The sequence below is a fragment of the Manis javanica genome, chromosome 12, assembly GCF_040802235.1.
Source record: "Manis javanica isolate MJ-LG chromosome 12, MJ_LKY, whole genome shotgun sequence".
Classification (NCBI taxonomy): Eukaryota; Metazoa; Chordata; class Mammalia; order Pholidota; family Manidae; genus Manis; species Manis javanica.
This window is the reverse complement of record NC_133167.1, coordinates 16,654,496-16,671,544: the sequence shown is the minus strand read 5'-3', so window position 1 is coordinate 16,671,544 and position 17,049 is coordinate 16,654,496.

Sequence of the window (17,049 nt, the reverse complement as noted above, 5' to 3'; positions counted from 1 at the left end):
ACGAGACATTCTGAACAACTCACTTGGACAGTTTTGCCACAAGGCTTCCGAGATAGTCCCCATATTTTTGGACAAGTCCTAGCTCAGGACCTCAAACAGCTTCATCATGATCACTCCGAGTCCACTTTATTACAATATGTAGACGATCTTCTACTCTACAGTCCCTCGTGGGAACAGTCTTAACTTGACACTGCCTCTCTACTTAACCTTCTAGCTTCCAGAGGTTACCGGGTATCTGGGTATCCCCCGTCAAAGCTCAAATCTCTTCCCCTCCTGTCACTTACCTCGGATTCCTTCTATCTCAACTAAGAAAGTCCATTACCTTAGACAGAAAACGGCTCCTCTCTGACCTGCCCATTCCCAAAACCAAGACAGAAATCCTTTCCTTTCTAGGCCTGGCTGGGTATTTTAGAGCGTGGATCCCTAACTTCTCCCTGTTGGCAAGACCCCTATACAACCTCAGCAAGGGCCCCCCTGAAGAACTATTATCATCCTCACCCCGACACTCCTTCATTAAGCTCCGTCAAGCCCTGTGGAAGCTCCAGCTCGCCATCTCCCTGATTTGTTGAAACCCTTCTCATTATACATTCATGAGAGGTCCAGTCAAGCTCTAGGAGTCCTAGGCCAATATTATGGCCCATCCTTTGCCCCAGTAGCTTATCTCTCCAAGGAATTAGACCCCACAGTTTGGGGATGGGCCCCCTGCCTACAGGCATTAGCCGCTGGGCAGCTCTTGCAGAAAGAAGCTCATAAACTAACATTCGGGGCGCCCCTTACCATTCTGCCCCACATCACCTAAAAGATCTCTTAACCTACAAAAGTTTACAGACTCTCCCTCCTTCCAGACTCCTGACCTTACTGTCCTCTTTCCTCCAAAATCCCGTTCACCCCCTTTGCCATCCATACCCAAATCATGACTTTTTCCTCCTTTACTGCTCTCTCGCTTTTTTTCATCATTCCTATTGTCTTCCCCGCCACCCCAGCCTCCTTTGTATGGCGATTCAAAGTCGGACAGACTTACACACAGCATCAAACAAAAGTTACTGCCCTCATTGCCACACCAGACTGCCCTCTGCAAAGCTGCTCTGAGCCTTTGTACCTCCACTTTCCTCCCTCCACTAAAGTGTTCACTAGCAGCTACCCTTATTCTCCCTACCTCTGCTTCCTCTATGACCAAAAACAAGCCTATTGCAGGCGATGGCCAGACACCTACAGGAGATGTCCCTACTGGTCTTGCGCCATTCACTACATGAGTAACTTCCAGTACCCACAGTATTACTCCTCCAACCGTTTCATGAAATATCCCAACAGCTCATTCTCCTTATCAATCCCAGATCCCTGGGACTCTTGATGGGCCGCCGGAGTCACAGCCTCAGTTTACTACGGGGGGTCCTCGACCCCCCACGGTACCCTTCATATCTCTCGAGAGTATGTTCCCTCTCGCTCCCAGATCTCTCAAGTTGCATCAGATATCAGACATTCCAAAAAAGTCATTATCCAAACTCTTGACGGCGCCTCTTCATCTTCTTATTCCTCCTACTCTTGGTTACTGCTCATTCAAGACACCACCATCTTTCTCAACCACACCCTCAACACCGCCAATTGTTTCTTGTGCGCATCACTACAGCGCCCACTGCTGGCCGCCGTGCCCCTTAATATTTCCAACTACTCTTTCCATGCAGAAGGACAACCCCTCCGCCCCCTGGCAGACATACCCCTATGGGAACCAGAATACGCAGATAATCTCACCATCCACCACTGTGTAGGCCCAACTCCACCCCCCTCCAGCGCACTTCACTGCCTCTATCTACACCCCTACCTCCGGCTCTAAGACTTTTACGCAACCGGGACACTTCTTTTGGTGTAATGGCAGTCTTTTCAACTCACTGCCTCCCAACTCTGATACACCCTGCATTCTGCTCACCCTAATCCCACAGCTTACACTTTACAGCAGGGCAGAATTTCTTGAGCTACAACCTCCCTTGACCTCATGCACAAAAAGGGCTGCTTTCCTTCCCATTATGGTCGGTATCTCTTTGACCACCTCAGCCATTGGGGCAGGGTTTTCGGGAGGAGCCTTGGGTCACTCTCTATGGGCAGTTAGAGATCTCAACACCAAACTTGAGGGAGCCCTGACATCCACTGCCGATTCCCTAGCCTCTCTCCAAAGACAGGTCACTTCGCTAGCTAAGGTGACCCTTCAAAACCGGCGGGCCTTAGATCTGCTTACAGCCGAGAAAGGCGGCACCTGCGTCTTCCTCCGGGAAGAGTGCTGCTATTACATCAACGAATCCAGCATTGTAGAAACTGACATCACCAAACTCACCGACCCTGCCTCCAGTCTCCACTCTGCTTCCAATTCCAACCCATTCTCATCAATACTAACAAACCCCCTCCTTACCTGGCTCTGGCCCATTGCAGGCCCCATAATAATCATTCTTCTCATCTGTCTCTTCTTACCCTGTATAATAAAGTTCATCAAATCCCAAGTCAGAAAAATCTCTAATCAAACTTTCAACCAGCTTTTACTCAGGAACTACCAGCTTCTGGCCACAGAAGATCCCTCACCCTCACGTAACCACCTCACCACACGCTGAGACGGACCCCTCTCTCCGCTGGAAAGTGTTCCTGGAAACACTGGCCGCAGACGCCTGGCTTCTGGCACCCGTATCCTCCTGGCACCACCATTAGAATCAACAAGTCCTCGACCTATGGTTACAGGGAACCTTCATTGATTTCCAACCTGAAGAAGTCCACACCTACTCGTCCTTCCTGTGGGGAGTCCTATCAACCCTTTCCTCCCAGTCCTCAAGCCCTCACTCCCTTCTCCGCCCCCGTTCAGCAGGAAGCAGTCAGAGAGAAAAGCAATGTCCACAACCCCATAGAGGAGAAAGTGGGGAATGAAGGGCCCCCATCAGTAAGATGGCAAACTTCCGGCTTCTCTTCCGGGTCCTCGGTTCCTGACGGCGCCACCTGAAGACCAATCACCTCTCTCCCTGCTCCCAATCCAGCACCTAGCCAATAGCCACCAGCCCCGTAGAAGTGACACCTCAATCAGCTCATACCCCTTCCTATATAACCCAGCACCTTTCCCTAATAAAGCAGAATTCTCCGGTGAATTGCTGCTGTGTGTCGCTCCTTTCCTTTCACCCTGGACCAAAACAATACTTCCTAACAGGTCTATCTGTTTCACTCTTGCCCTCTCCCAATACCTTATTCAACAGTGCTAGGGTGGTCTTTTAAAATTGTACATCATATCATTCTATTCATTTCCTTCAAATCCCTAGTGATTTTTTTCTGCCCTTTGTATAAGATCTAGATTCTTTTCTATTACCTATAAGGCCCCATATGGTCAGTTCTGGGCCTACTTCTCCAACCATATTTCCTACCACTGGCTGTTCTGTTCCTCTAATGTGTTGTTTTGGAACTGAAAACTAAAATAACAGAAATGAAAACTCACTGGATGGGCTCAGTGATAGGAATGACAGAGGGAAGTGTCAGTTAACTTGAAAATGGAACAATAGAAATTATCCAATCAGAACAACAGAGAGAAAACATGGGGGGAAAAGTAAACGGAGCCTCAGGGACCCGGGGGACAGTACCAAATGTCTAACATTCAGGTCGTTGGAGCCCCAGAAGGAGAGTAGAAAAAGGGTAGTACATCAAAAATATTTGAAGAAGTAACGGCTGAAACTTCTCAAATTTGTCAAAGCCATAATCCTACAGATCTGATAAACTCCAAAGAGGATAAACCCTGAGACATTGTAATCAAACTTCTAACAACTACAAACAAAGAAAATTTTTGAAACAGAGAAAGCAAACATATAAAAAAAAATCACTTACAGACTAATCCACAGAGCACAGGGTGTAGATAAAATTGCACTATTTCCAGAATCTCTCTCCTGGCTTTGGTACATCTGCATGTTAGTAGGTGTCTCAAGGGGTGGAGAGCAGTGGTCTATCTACATTTCAGTAGGTAATTACAAGGGCGTGCAAGCATTTATCTGGACCAGAGAGGCGGGTGGAGCTCTTTTCTGCTGCAGCCTGGTCAAGAGAGAGAGATGGGATGACCGCTTGGAAGAAATAAATGGGTTTCTTAAACTTTATTTCTCCCTTTGACTGATTTCAGTTTCAGATATATCTTTTCCCAGGATTTTTCCCTGGTGTTACACAGGGATTTTTCATTATATACTATAGGGGCCAGAAAGTAGAAGAATAACATTTTTTGAGAGGTGAGAGAAAAGAGCTGTCTATCCAGGATTCTGTATCCAGCAAAATATACTTCAGGAGTAAAGGGTGGAATAAAGATGGAGAAAAACTAATTAATTGCCAGTTGACTTGCTCTAAAAGAATTGTTAAAGGCATTTATTCAAAGAGAAGGGAGATGGTATCAGAAGGACGTCTGTAACATCAAGAATGAAGGGAGGGGAATAGAAATGAGGAGTATCTGGTAAATAATATAGGCTATTCTTCTCTTAAATTATTTTAAAATACATCTGATGGTTGAAAGAAAAATTATAACATTGTCTGATAGTTTTTTATGTATGTAGATGTGATTGATTCTAATTGATAACAACAACATAAATGGGGAAAGAACAACAGATCTGTAAAGCTGGTAAGATACCTACATTTCACTTGAAATGGTAAAACAGTGATTATAAGTAGACTGAAAAGTTAAATGTGTCTACTCTAATCCCTAGAAAGACCACTTAAACTAAAGAAAGATGGTAAAAAATACAACTGGTACATTAAAATTGAATACAAAGTGTTTCAGCAGCCCAAAATAAGGAAGGAAAAGGGAAGCACATAATTGTGGAGACAAACAAGTCCTGTTGGGGGTTGAATTTGTTCTCCTCTGTTGTCCCCACCGCAACAAAAAACTGAAGGGCAGAGACACAGTAGTGAAGTGGAGCTCAAGTTTTATTTGAACACCATCTAAGGGAGGAACAGGCCAGAGTCAAGGCAGACAAAGGTGGGTTTACTTGAACAAAGCAGAAAGGAAGGGGAAGCTCATTGATGGAAACTTGCAAGCTCAAATCCGAGCTCCCAGTCGCCCCTCCCTACTTATCTGAAGTAGGACAGAGTGAAGACTTGTGCTCAAAGTCTGGAAAACAGAATGAAATAGCAAAGTGACAAAGACACCACTGGACAAGCATGGAGACAAAACTTAGTAAGTTGAGCAGTAAGAAGTCTTTTAAGAATACACGCTCCAAGAAAGGGGAGTGTGAACAACCTCAGACAAGAGGTGCACTTAAGGGCTTAGGATTCTTTTTCATGGCTTTCAAAAATAGACTAAAGGTAAAGGGTTAGGGGGCGCAAGCTTGTTATGAGGTCTCATGATGTCTGTCTCCAGTGAGAAACAGTATGTCATTATCCATAGTCAGTCCTCTAGAGAATTCTATAGGATTAACATCCTGTTCCTCTCCAGGATGGTGGGTACCCCCCAGCGCTGGGAACGTATCAGTTAGGACTGCTTGCCTTGAGATAGGTTGTTGGCCGATTACCAAAGAATAAGTTAGGAATCTAACTTCCCAACTCTCTGCTTTTAAAATGGAATCTTAGCCTTAAGATAAGTCCCTCCTGTTCTTATGCTACTCATATCTTGGCATTTTTAGGAAAATTAATCATGATGCTTGTCCCTTGTCTCTGTTCTATCTCACTTGCATTAGCTGGAGCAAGTCTCAAGGTCAGCTCAGATTCAGAGCATCTGGAATGAACTCACATTGCAAAGGGTGTGGGTCTCCTTTCTGGCTCTATGGCTTTACCTGATTAACTCCCTGAGTTCTTGGCCAGCCCCACCCTATTTTCACCCTGCTCATATCTGTCTGCCAACCGTCCCATGATCTACCATCTGCAATCAGAGAACCAAGAAAGCTGGTGGTGTAATTCAGTCTGTGTCCAAAGGCCTGAGAACAAGGGGAGTGGACGGTGTAAGTCCCAATCTGAGTCCAAAAGCTGGAGAACCAGGAACACTGATGTCCAGAGGCAGGAGAAGATGGATGTCCTAGCTCAAGCTGAGAGCGAATTCACCCTTCCTCCACCTGTTCGTCCTTTTCAGACCCTCAGTGGATTGGGCAATTTCTACCTACATTGGTGAGGACATCTTTACTCAGGCTAGTGATTCAAATACTAATTTCTAACATACATCCTTACATATGCACTCAGAAATAATGTTTACCAGCTCTCTGGGCATCTCAGTCCAGTCAAATTGACATACAAAGTTAACCATCACAGTGGGCAACTGGGAATGAACCTTGCTGGGGACCGCTGAAAATCTGTCGAACTTGTCTTAGATTTACCCCCACCAAGGGAAGGATATGCTGGAATATTTATCCACTAAACTCAATCCTTAACTGTTAGGGCTGCCTCTGGGCACGTGAGGTCCCACCCACCTGAGGGCTGTCTTGAGCACAGCATGAGAAGCAGAGTCCCAGGGCCTGAGTTGGGAAGCTGTCATCATCTATAGACACTCTCCACCTGCAGCTGCAGGTGAGCTTAGAGATGGACTGGGGAATATGAGGCAGGGCATCTACACGGTCTGCTATACAGGTGTTCAGTAAATATCTATTGCATGAATATGATATATGTATGATTTACTTCTTGACTAGTTTCCAACTGCCTTGAGGCAGGAACTTTGTATTGCTATGGCCAGCACAGTGAATGAATAATGGGAAAAAGTAGGGATCAGCCTGGCTAATAAGAACTAGGTACAGATAAATGTGATGACTTGAGTGTTATGTTTAGCTATGTCTTTAGATACAAGGATGCAGGAGAGAAGACATGCACGGGCTCATGATGAAGCCTGTATTACTAGGGGAGTAGCTCTTAATTTCTCTGGGTTCTATATGCAAATAGGTGCTGTGGTCTGAATGTTTGTGCCCCTCCAAAAGTTCATATGTTGAAACTCTAACTGCCAAGGTGATAGTATTTGGGAGTGGGGCCTCTAGGGGGTGATTAGGGTATGAAGGTGGAGCCCTCATGAATGAGAGGCCCTAGAGAGATCTCTCTCCCCTCCCACCATGTGAGGTTATAGCAAGAAGGCACTATGAACAAAGAAGCAGGGCTTCACCAGGCACAGAACTGGCCAGCACCTTGCTCTTGGGCTTCCCAGCCTCCAGACTGTGAGAAATAAATTTCCATTTCTTATAAGCCACTCAGTTTATGGTATTTTTTATAGTAGCCTGAATGGACTAAGACAGTGGACTTGATACTTTCCTGTGTGTTTCCATTTGTGAGGATCTAATGGGCTGAGTGTGGAGGTTCCTCAAGAAATATGAGGTTTCAGGTGTGGGACATCTGCAGTTGCAACTGGGTGATGAATGGTGATTGGTCTCCCCCTTTCCCAGGGGCAAACTGAGCACAAGTTTCAAAATGTTAAATGTATGTACCCTTAAGTTACAGAATTCTCTATGTGCTTTCCTGAGGCTGGGCTGACATGAATGCTCTCTGTAGAGGACCCTAATGCTCAGGGGTACTGGGAACCTCAAAAGGCAGAGGAAGGTCCCAGGCCTGCCAGACGGTCTGGAGGGAAGACTTTCCTTTCATAAATAGGACACTAAGAAGACACATTTGGAGACTGTGGATGCGGACAGCTGCCATTTCAGGTGCAATCCCACTTTACCTTTCACCCACCTTAGAAATGATCTGTAGAAGGATGGGATCTGAAACCAGGCCTCTGGGTGCAACAGGGGCTCTACTCTCCACATCCCACACCTCAACCTTCCCTGTGCTCTGATCCCTTCTCTCACCGCAGAGACTCTGGCCTCGTCCAAACCCACCCATCCCATCTACAGAAAGAGTTTGCTTGGAAATTGGCCTTAATAATCCAGATCTGAGTCAGCCTGCAATTGCCCTTCTTGAGAGCATCAGGGAAGGTGCGGGGAATGGGAAGCTTCCCATGAGGCCTTAATCAGCTGTGAGGTTGTAACTCAGAGTTGGGCACTGCTCAAAGGCAACCTCAAATGAGAAGAAATAAGGTATTTTCAATGAATGCGCTGAGGCAGAGGTGACCACTCCCTCCCCCCAAATTCAGAACAAGTCTGGATAGCAGCCAAGTGGCTCAGGCACTGTCAGACTTCAGGCCCTTCTCTGCTCCACACCTCTAGTCCTCTCTCCTTCCTGGGATTTTCCATTAGACATGGGGCAGACCGGTCCCCTGAGCCTGGAGGACCATGGCAGCTCCTTGTTTGCATACTTGATAGAACCATGGCAACCAGGCCCCATTACAGGATCAGTCACAGGACCAACGATGCGGTCTGGCAACCAATCCAAGCTAAGGAGGCCTGGCTGCCATGGCAACAGGGATGGGGACCAGTTTCTTTGAAAGGAGTGAAGAGCTGGAGCATCTCTGAGGTGCAGGCTGCTTCTAGATGGGGCCCCATTAGGAGCTTCCCGGCAAAGCTGCTGTGCTCTTAATCCAAGGAATCACCAGATCCCACCTGGATGACTCAATGGCCCCAAACAGTTCTACTTGTTTCTGCTCTTGTCTGTTTCCTAATCCATTTTCTAGCAGTATCAGTGCATCTTTATGAAATGTTTACCATTCTGTTCTACTCCCTCCCTCTAAAATACCCCAATGATTTCCCACTACACTTTGAAAGACCAAACCCATCTACAGATGTTAAGGCGTGAGTTGTCCTGGGCCTGTTCTCCAAGTTCATCTGCTGCCACAGGCTATTGTGTCTGTTTGCCAGCCACGAGCCCCACAATCTCACCTATAGGCAATCATATTTGTAATGTTCTCTGCTGTGAAGACTCTTCCTCCAGACCCTCCCCTGACTGCTTCCTTGTGTCATTTAGGTCGAAGTTCAAATATCACATCATGAGGTGTCCTTCGGGAGGAGTGGTCGGATGTGTGAAGAAGCCCAACCGCTGCTGGGTCTTGGAGAGGAAGGCTGGGGCTGTGCAGGGGGCTGGCTGGGAGTCTGGACACCCAGTCTGGTCCTGCTGCATGCTTGCCTGCTCAGGTTCTCAGCAGTAAAGGTGGATAAATAACTACTAGATGGGCAGTTCTCTATCTGGGCACCAAAGAGCTCAAGGGTCCCCCGAGATGCCTGACTTCCTCAATGCCACGGAGAAAAGCAAGGGAGAGGGGAGTGGGAGGGGCTCTGGGGACTCCTTTTCCATTTATGGGCAGACACTTTATACATGTACTTATGGATATAAGTGGATATGGATGGAAAGTGAGGATTAGGGTCATGTCATACTCAAGATGTTCTTAGAAAAACTGAGAGCCTCTCTGTATTTTTTTTTTGAATGATGGGAAATGTCTGAAGTAAATTTCTGAAATTTCTGCAGGCCCTTCAAGCTCTGTGAGCATCTCACAGAACAAGAGGCCACGGGAGGCCCCCAGACCTGCATCCAACTGTTGCTCAATCTGAACAGGTCTGTAAAACTGAGGAAGTAGGGGCGCCCTCCAGTGAGGAAAGGAAGAATTTCCCCTCAATCCTGCAACCACAGCAGGCACTTGTCACACATTGTCTTTAATCCTCAAGACACTAAGAGGCATCATTCCTACCATCCCCATTTCACAGATGTGGAAGAAGGGACTTGAAGACCTTAGTAATGTGTCTAAGGTCACAGCTTGGCAGGGGCAAAGCCAGCCCTGGTTCTGTCTGTATCGAAAATCCTGTTCTTTTCCATCCTCCCGGCCCTCTCTTCCAGAAGGTTCCATTAGGCTCATTGAAGTTTTGTTATTCCTTATCAGCCAAAATCCATCCACTCTTTCACTGTCTCCCTCTTTAAATAGGCCTAGGGCAAGGCCAGGCCCTCACCTGCAGTAGGGTCTCGCCGTGGTTGGTCATCCCTTGGTTCAGGATGCTGAACACTACCTCAGAGTACAAGCATTGCTCCCTGTTCACCTTGGGCACTGATCTAGGTGAGGAGGGAAGCCAGGAGTCAGGGTGGAGAGAAAATGGTAAAAGGGCCCAGAGGGAGAGAGCTGGGACCTGAATAAGGGATTTCATCCTGAGGGCACCTCCCCTTAGGGAACAACAGTGGAGATTTCTCTTTGTGTTTGCCCCTACCAGACAAAGATGAAGCCAGGGGTAGCATAGAGATACTATGCTTCCCACTCCCCTCCCTTTGCAGACATCACTAATGGATCATGGCATCGCTTCTGGCTGAAGTCAGACAGGTGCTCTCTTCGTTCTATTTACTGGACTTATGACAGCTTCTACCTGCTGCTCTAATACTCCTTCCCTTCCCAGTTGCTCTGGAAATATATGCAGTGTGGACAGACAACAGGCCCCACACACCTCAGCCCAGTGGTTCTGGTAGGAGAGGCTGCCTGCCCATCCCTCATGCAGGTCTCTGGACAAGAAGCCTGGACATGGGCTCTGTCTTCCCAGTCTTCACATCTTGAGTGATGTCATCCTTCCAGAACAGCTCTGCAGGGTGAAAGGATGGAGTGAGTGGTCGCTTGGGACGGTCTGATCAGCCCACCCCAGAAACCAAAGTGTGATTAGGATTTCTGCTTTCTCCAAAGTACAGAGGGACCACAGGGCACTGGAGGGATCCAGATACTGGCTGGGGTACAGGAGTGACCACCTCAGCAGTGGAATCCCTGTCTTATAAGCTCTGTGGCCCTGGGAAGCTTACCTAACCTTGCGGAGCTTCAGTTTTCTCACCCATAAAATGACTAACCTTGCAGGGGTGTTGAGAGAATAAAGGAGCCAAAGCACATACGTTTCCCAGCACAGGGCTTGGCATGTAAGAAGGGATCAAATGGGAATTGAATAATGATGATGATTGAGGACTAAATGAAGCTGAGGAGGTGCAGGGTGCTTTTAAAACACAAAGGCATTGCTCGCCCATCAGGCACTATGATTAGTAGAGCAGTCAAAGCAGGTTTCCCTTCTGAACTCTGCAGCCATGAAACTGCTTTCCGGAAGGCTCAGACTTCTTCCCAAAAAATCACCTTCCACTCTCCACCCCCATCTTTCAGGTCTTCTATTTGCCAAACACTCTGAGCTGCCCTTCTGCCAGGTCAGCCTGGGATATGCACATGTGGGGGAGAGGTACTGGCTGGGGTCCCCGAGATTCCTTGCTCTGGAGCACTTGGCCAGCACCAGGGTATGGCCAGTCCCAAGGATATCAGTGCTGGCCCTCTCCTAGGGACTTCTAGCTGCCTCTGCCGTACCTCCCTAAAAAGCCTAAGTGAGAACGGGTCTGCTGTGAAGGTTGGTCCCCCATCCCCGCCCCACCCAGAGCCTGGGAAGCTGGGGCACCAGAGGTGGGTATGATGAGAAAGCTTCAGGCATGGGAGTTTGGGAAAGGAGTTTTTAAAGTCAAGTTGTGGATCCTCCACCTATATCTGATAGGCCTAGCCTCTCTCCTCCAGCTCCTTCTGTCTCACCTTTGAGGCACAGGCTGCTGGAGCACACCTTGTCAGTGTTGGAAGATGGATCAGAACTAGATGAGTATCTGGATGTTGAAGAGCCCAAAGGCTCTTTAGGAAGGGTTCTCAGGGTTTTGAGCATGTGTGCATGTGTGTGTGTGTGTGTGTGTGTGTGTACTGTAGGCATGTGTGTTTGTGTATGTTCCTGTGTGTGTGCATAGGCTTGTGCGTATGTGGGCATGTATTTGTATAGGTATATGTATATATGCATGCATGTGTGTATGTCCAGTGTACTGGTATTCATTATCTGTTGTTCTGTTGCTGCATAACAAGTCACCAAAAAGCTTAGTAGCTTATGACAATAACCATCTATCTCACACAGTTTCTGCGGATTGGAAGTCTGGGATAACATTAGCTGGGTATATCTGGTTCAGGGTCTCTCGTGAAATTTCTGTCAAGATGTCAGCCAGGGATGTATTCATCTGAAGGCTTGACTGGGGCTGGATCTGTTAGGAATGTTCAGTAGAAAGAGAGACATGAGCAGCCAAAGAAGAAGATAAGGTTCAAAGACAAAGCCACCCAAACTCTGCCCAGAGAGGGGGTCACATGTGCAGGCAACAAAGGCTTTGCAGGGAGATAACTTCCTTGCTGAAAACCAGATCCCAACATGAGCACAATTGAGTAGGACTAAGAACTGCCCAAACCACACCCCATCACAGGGAAGGACATGCTCATAGATGGACCTGTAAACCAAATAATCCCTCCTTGTCAGTCAAAGAGGAGCCTCATAGCCAGAATGTAATATAAAGGCCTCCCACCTGATGGATTGGGGCCTTTGCCTACTTTGACTCTGGCCCACTCCTCCCTTGGAGTATATTCAAATAAACTTTCATTCCGCTTCACTATTGTGTCTCTGCCTCTCAATTCTCTGTTACAGTGGGGACGAGACAAGGAGAACACACTCAGCCTGGGGACAGATCTGCTTCCACTGTGACTCACGCACCCTGGCAGTTTGGTGCTGGCTGTTGGCTGGAGGCCTCCGCTGTTGCCACATCAGCTCTCCATGCGGCTGCTTGGGTGTCCTCGCAACACAGTAGCTGGCTTCCTCTAGAGCAAATGAACCAAGAGAGAGAGAGCAAGGCAGAAACCACCGTGTTTTTATAACCCAGCCTCAGAAGTCACACATCATCATTTCTGCCATATTCTACTGGCCACACAGACCAGCCTTGTTACACTGTGGGAGAGGAGTATGCAAAGGCACAAATAACAAGAAGTGAGGATCAGTGGAGGCCATCTTGGTAGATCGGTACTGTGTGCAGTATATGCCTGCAGGGATGTGTGTGTGCATGTGTATGTGTGTGCATGTGGGTTTGTATGTATATGTGTTTTGTGTGTGGATGGATGGATATTTTTAAATATGTTCTGTGCTATGTGTGTGCCCATGAGTATATGTTGGGTATGTGTGTGCATAGAGTTTGTCTATGTGCATTTGTGTATGTATATATGTCAGTGTGTAGGTATATGTATGTGTGCATACCCATGTATATGTTATGTTTATGTGAAGTGTACATGTGTGTAGGTATATGAATATGTGTGCATGAGCATGCAGGAGTGTTTGTGTTTATAAATGTATGCCGGCACACATGCAAGCTTAGGAATGTCACTGCTATGTTGGAAAGGCAGGAGCAGGGGCACTTGGGAGGAGTCCTTCATGCTCCTGAGACAGTATATGGCGGAAGGGATCAAGAGACTGGAGGAGCCGCTCTCCAGTACCTCAGAGTCTGCAGATTCCCGTCCTCTCAGCAGGTGGCTCCCTTTTGTCAAGGCTTCCTTTTTGGCTTACTCCTGTTTGAGGGTTTGTATGTATATGTGTTTTGCTGAAAACCAGATCCCAACATGGGCATAATTGAGTAGAACTAAGAACTGCTGTTTGAACACACAGACACTGTTTGAACATCTTATCTTAGTCCTCCTCCCTGAGCTCTGCACCAAGGCAGCCGCAAGCGAGTTCAGAGGAGGCAGCAGCCCCTGGGGGAAGCAAAAGGGGTCGGCTGGCTGGAAAAGAGGATTTTCCTGCAGAGCCCATTTGACCCTCTCATCCATTCTCTGCCCAGGGCCAATCCTGAGCTTCTGGGGATTATTAGGCAAGAAGGGGGCATTTCTTGAATTCTAATAATACAATCTGAGAAGCAATTCCTCTCCTCTTTCAATTTAGAATGTTTCTGATGTCAGCTTTTGTGTTTGGAGGCCTTTAAGCTCTTTTCTTTTCCTCTATTTTAAAAAGTATTTTTACTATGATTGCGAGAAGTAATAAAGATACACAAAAGCAGGTAAGTTATAGAGGTGCAGCTGAACAGATTATTAGAGCATGAACCACTGTGTCATTCTCCAGGCAACACAACACTGCCAACAACCCAGAAACACCTCCTTGTCCCTTCCAGATTACCACCCTCCCTCTCCCCTCCTACCTCCCAGAGTTAATCACTTTCCTGACTTGGTGAGCATAATGGCCTTCCTTTGCGATTGTGCAACAAAAGTAAGCACACATCTCTGAAGAGTAGTGTTAGAAATGCAATTATAGAGCATATTAGTTTTCTAGGGCTGCTGTGACAGATCACCACAAGCTTGGTGGCTTAAAACAACAGAAATTTTCCCCTAACAATTCTGGAGGCCAGAGGTCTGAAATCAAGGGTGCTGGCAGGGCTGAGCTCCCTCCAAAGGTTCCCTGGAGAGTATCTCCCTCTTCCAGCTTCTTGGGAGTCCTGGAATTCCTTGGTTTGTGGCAGCATTCCACTTCTGTCTTCACCTGGCTTCTCGTGTCTCTGTGTGTCCAAATATCCCTCTCCTTTCTCTTATAAAGGATTTAGGACCCACCCGAAAACCAGGATGATTTCATCTCAAAATCCTTAAGTAATTACATTTGTTATAGCCTATTTCTAAATTAAGACACAGTCTAAGGTTCCAGGGAGACATGAATTTTGGGGAAACACCACTCAACACACTGAATACAATATGTATTATTTTGGGTGGATTTCTTTTGTTCAACGTTATAAAGACCTGTATTATCGAATGTAACTTACTGTATTCATTTTCATCAACTTATCATCTTGCATTGTTGGTAACTGTACATTACAGTTCAGAGTATAATGTACTGTGAAACTCAAGAACCTTTTGCTCCAAGGATCCTCTTCTTCACAGCCTCCTTCTAAGGCTCTGGGAGGAGCCCTAGCAATGTGTTCACATTATCAAATATTTTCATATGATTCGCAAAAGTAATTTGTTATATTTTCTCATTCTAGTCATACCTTTTTCTTGCTTAATTGTCCTGGATAGAAGCTCCCATATAATGTAGATTTAATCGGTGAGAGCAGAACTCCTTATCTTATTCTTGATGTCAGGAAAGAATGCTTTCCATCTCATCATTAAGTATGATATTATCTATGGGTTTTTCACAGATACCCTTTATCAAGTTAAGAAAGTTCCCTTCTATTTCAGGGTGTCAAATATTTTTATCGTGAAAGGATGTTGGATTTTTGTCAAATGCTTTTCTGCATCTGTTGAGATGATCATGTGGTTTTTGTCCTTTATCCTATTACCATGGCATATTACACTGACTGATTTTCTAAGTTGAGCCAAGCTTGCATTCCTGGAACAAATCCCACCTTGTCATGGTATATAATCCTTTTTGCCTGTTGCTGGATTCAGTTTGCTATTTTGTTGAGAATTTTTGCATCTATATTCCTAGAAGATTAATTTCTTCCCTCTTCTTTTTATGTGATGTATTTGTCTGGTTTGGGTACTAGGATAATACTGATATTCTCTCCTCTTTTACTTTTGTGAAAAGTTTGTGAAGAATTGGATGTTAATTCTTCCTGAAATGTTTGTCCTCATTCTAATTGGATATTTGCTTTCATACTAAATTTATTTCTAATTTTGTATTCTTTAATTAAAGAGGGTCCCCAAATTTCAGCCCTCACAAAACTGGGAGCTCTTTTAGGATCTGTTGTCGTGTTCATGGACCCTTGGGCTGTTTGCGGTTCGGGACTCTGATGAACAGTGCTAGGGACCATGTCTCCTGGTGAACAGGCAGATGCACTTACTGAGGATGTACACCTAGAGGAGACTGGCTGTGTGGGAGGATACTGCCAAACTGATGTCCTAAGCTGTTGCAAATTTACACTCCCACTAATATTGTATGAGAGCTCCTGTTGCTCCACATGGTATTGTCAGATTTAAAATTTTTAGGTATTATAATGGATGCATAGTGGTGTCTTCATGTGGTTTTGTTAGGTTAAGCCATATGAAATTGTGATTTCATAGGTCAAAATGGTCAAACACAGTCAATTATATATGATTCAGCCTAATATTTCTCTGATGACTAATGAAGTAGAACATGTTTTCATGTTAATGGCCATTTGAAGTCCTCTTTTACGAAGTGCCTGTTCAAGTATTTTGCCCACTGTCCTTTTAGATGTCTGACTTTTCTGATCTGTAGGTCTTTATATACTCTGAATATGAGCCTTATGTCTATTACATTTGTTGCAAATACGTTTCACTTTGTGATGTGTCTTTTAATTCTCTTAATGATGTCTTAATTTTAATGAGGTCAAATATACCATTATTTTCCTCTATGTTTAGTGTTCTTTGTATCTTGTTTAAATCTTTCCCTAACCAAGGTCATAAAGTTATTCTCCTCTAATATTTTCTAAAAGTGTTATTATGTTGATATCTATTTTTAGATATAAAATCCACTTGGAATTGATTTTGTGTATTGTGGGAAGTAGGGTTCCAATTTCATTTTTCCAAATGGATATGCAATTTTCATAGTGCAATATACAATCAGTTTGACAACTCCCACCAAAGAAGAAAAGCAAGGGGTGGTGGGAGGACTTATTGATATTTTTATTAAGATTGCATTGCATCTATATATCACTTTGGAGGATAACAGATATTTTTACAATATTATGCTTTACATTCACAAATGGTATGTATCTTCCAAATTATTTGGACCTTGTTTCATATAATTTTCTCTGTAGAGTCCTTGCATATTTTTTATATTTATTCATAGGTACTTCATTTTTATGCTTTGTAGAAGTAATCCTTTTTAAAATTTCATTTTCTAAACATTCATAGCTGGTATATAGAAATAGAATTGATTTTTGTGTATTGATTGTCCAGCCAGCTATCTTGATAAATTCTCTTTTTAATCCAAATAATATATCTTTTGGATTTTCTATGTAATAAATTGTATCAAAAAGAAGTTTATTTCTCCCTTTCCTGTGCTCTTATTCCTTTTTTCACCTTATTACCTAAAAGGACCTCCCCCACAATGTTGACGAGAAATAGGAAAGCAGGCATCTTTGCCTTATTCCCAGTCTCAAGGCAATTGTGGCATATATTTCCCCAGAAGCAGATCTTAGACAAGGATTTTATTTGGGAGTTGGAGGAAAACACTGGTAGGGCTGTGAGCAAGACAAGGGAGGGAGGGTGGCCAAGAAAGGGGTGTACTATCAGGATGTACTTCATTCTGCTGGAGAGACTTGGGGAGCTAGTGTAAACTGCACAGATCACTTATCTCACCCTAGATGTGAGGGGGCTGGCGAATGCACACAGTCTTGTCAGTTAGACAAGACTGGCTAGAGCTGTTCTTGGGTAGAGAGCATAGTTCCCTAGCACCGCGACCTGCCCTGTGAATGGGAAACAGAAATCAA